This window comes from Ursus maritimus, unplaced genomic scaffold (genome assembly GCF_017311325.1).
Source record: "Ursus maritimus isolate PB19 unplaced genomic scaffold, ASM1731132v1 scaffold_9, whole genome shotgun sequence".
In the NCBI taxonomy this organism is placed as follows: domain Eukaryota; kingdom Metazoa; phylum Chordata; class Mammalia; order Carnivora; family Ursidae; genus Ursus; species Ursus maritimus.
The window spans coordinates 16,544,907-16,548,259 of NW_024427107.1; positions in this window are offsets into that span (position 1 = coordinate 16,544,907).

Consider the following 3,353-nt stretch of genomic DNA (forward strand, 5'->3'; position numbering starts at 1 on the left):
AAAGGTGCTCAACATCACTAATCATCAGGGACACGCAAATCAAAACCACAGTGAGAGATTACCTCATACCTGTTAAGATGATTATTATCAAAACAACAAAAAAATAACACATATTGTGAGGATGTGGAGGAAAGGGAACATTTGCACTCTCTAAGTGGGAATGTAATTTGGTATAAATATATATATGCACACAAAAATATACATAAAATCAAATTGTACTCCTTAAACTTACACGGTACTGTATGTCAATTATGTCTCAACAAAGCTGGAAAAATAATAAAAAATAAAATGAAGTTTGAAAATTATTATATTACATGTTTTATAATAAGATTATATACTTACATTTCATAATTATCATTTAAATACAATTTTTATTTCTAACTTTAGAACTGACACAAAGCATGAATGGTTATAGTTTATAATTATAGTTAAAAAGCAATATAAATATAATAAACTGTGTAATGAATTAACGACAAAAGTAATGAAATAGGTGACAGAATTTGGAAGATAAATGAAGAGGTTAGGAAAAGAGGTGAAGGTTACTCTGAAGGGGAAAATGACATCATCTTACCTAAAAGATGTGCATCAATTACCTATGGCTGCCTAAGAAATCTCGACCCTTCCCCCAAATTAGTGGTTTGAAGACCAATACCTGTTTCTTATCTCGTAGAATTTCTATGGTTGAGGAATTCAGGAGCAAATTAGTTGAATGGTTCTGACTTAGGTTTCTCATGAGGTTGTTTTTAAGAAGTTGGCTCCAAGCTGCAGTCATCAAAAGGCTTGACTGAGGCTGGGTGATCAGCTTTCAAGATGGCTCATTCACATGGCTGGCAAATTTGGTGTTGGCTGTTGTCAGGAAATCTCAGTTCTTTGCCACAAGCAATTCCACTTAGGGCTGCTTGCATGTCCTCATGACAGGACAACCGACTTCCTCCAGCGTAAATGGTCTAAAAGACAGCAAAGCAGAAGTTGCGACATCTTCTCTAGCCTATTCTTGGAAGTCACACACCATCTTTTCAGCAGCATACTATTGGTTACACAGGTCAACCCTATTCAATGTGAGAGGGCCCATGATCATAAGGAGGTGAGAATCACTAGGAGCAAGAAATGGCTGGTTCCACAGGAAATTAATAGATACTTTTTAAAAAATTTTATTTCTAAGTAATCTCTACACAAAATGTGGGACTCGAACTCACAGCCCCAAGGTCAGGAGTCCCATGCTCTTCCCACCTGTTAATAGATACTTTCTGACTAAGGTTGATGGAATAAAGAATAGATGTTTATTATTTAAGGTTCTAAAAGTAACCACCTGCAAAAGAACACGAAATAATAATATAACTAATGGGAGCACCTCAGTGGCTCAGTAGGCTAAGCACCCAATTCTTGATTTTGGCTCAAGTGGTGATCTCAGGATCCTGGGATCAAGCCTCGAAACAGGCTCTCTGCTCAGCAGGGAGTCTGCTTCTCCCTCTCCCTCTGCCCCTACCCATCTGCTCATGCTCTCTCTGCCTCTCTCTCAAATAAATAAAATATTTAAAATAATAATAATAATAATAATAATAATAATATAACTGGGGCACCTGGGTGGCTCAGTCAGTTAGGAGTCTGTCTTTGGCTCAGGTCATGATCCCAGGGTCCTGGGATTGAGCCCCGCATCCAGCTCTCTGCTCAGCGAGGCATCTTCTTCTCCCTCTCTCTCTGCCTGCCACTCCCCTTGCTTGTGCTCTCTCTCTGTCAAATAAATAAAATCTTTAAAATAATAATAATATAACTAACAAACTCAATGGCAGGGGGTAGGTAGGAGTCATCTTTCACATTAGGACATTGACTAATACAGCCTAAAGATGATACATCAAGAAACAGAGAAATATGAATATTATTTACTCTGGTGGTAGCCACTTTTAGAGTTAAAAATAGAACAGTTAAGAAGTGACTGCCCCTGAAAAGTGATACTAAGGATAGAGTGGGAGATTTTTACTTATAATTAAAACCGTTGTATACCAATCTATTTTTTAAAACTATGTGTATGTATTATTTAATAATAATAACTCAAAAAGTATAATTTTATCTTCAGGACATAAACATATTTTTCTATATTGCACATGCTGGGATTCAGCCAGAAACAGTATGCTGACGTCCAAGAAGCTGTTAAAATACTTTCACTGGGGGCGCCTGGGTGGCACAGTGGTTAAGCGTCTGTCTTCGGCTCAGGGCGTGATCCCGGCATTCCGGGATCGAGCCCCACATCAGGCTCCTCTGTTATGAGCCTGCTTCTTCCTCTCCCACTTCTCCTGCTTGTGTTCCCTCTCTTGCTGGCTGTCTCTATCTCTGTCGAATAAATAAATAAAATCTTAAAAAAAAAAGGGGGGGGGCGCCTGGGTGGCACAGCGGTTAAGCGTCTGCCTTCGGCTCAGGGCGTGATCCCGGCGTTATGGGATCGAGCCCCACATCAGGCTCCTCTGCTAGGAGCCTGCTTCTTCCTCTCCCACTCCCCCTGCTTGTGTTCCCTCTCTCGCTGGCTGTCTCCCTCTGTCACATAAATAAATAAAATCTTTAAAAAAAAAAATACTTTCACTGCCTCGTAGCTAAGTGATCACCTAGTAACACTGACCCGTGCTTAACGCAGCTTTAATGCTTTAAGACAAAACATCGTGCAAACAGGAAACTTGTTTGGATTTTTGTATGTTCTACTGTAAAACAACTCTTGCAGGGATTTTTTTCAGAACTTAAGAATTTGCTTACTTCCCACAAATCCACACTCACTGTCTTTAAGAACCCTTCTTTTTCACGTTCCACAAGTCCTAAAATGCAACTGAAAATAAAAACTTTTAGTGAAAGATTATATTCTTAAGCTTGTAGTGCTAAGGGCGATTGACTATTTTAGGAGCCGACTAAGAAGCTTCCAGAAATAAAAAACTAGTTTTTTGCAGAAAACCAATGAAAATATATTGTCCAAAAGAAAGTCCCTGTCCAACATGTCTTTAACTAAAATGAACCTGGTGAGTTGATTTCTTGGGTGGGAGAAGAATGAACAGGTTACCTGAGCAGCCTGCCTGCTGGACCTCACCCCAGAGAGAACAGACCGGCACTGACATGTAGGTGTAACAGGAAAGAGGTTGCTTCTGAAACTTATGATGAGAAAGTAGACACTTGGGAAATATTTTTGATACGAAGTTTGACCCCATATGGGTAGTAGGAATTACTCAAGCTGCCACAAAGTGTCAGACAAAACAGAGGAAAACTGAGTTAGCCCAGCAAGTCTGCGAGAGCCCTAGGATCAATCTGGCATTAAGTCCCAGAGTTAACCATCTAGAGAATGGCTGCTTTTAAAACTCAGGCTTCTTTATGGATTG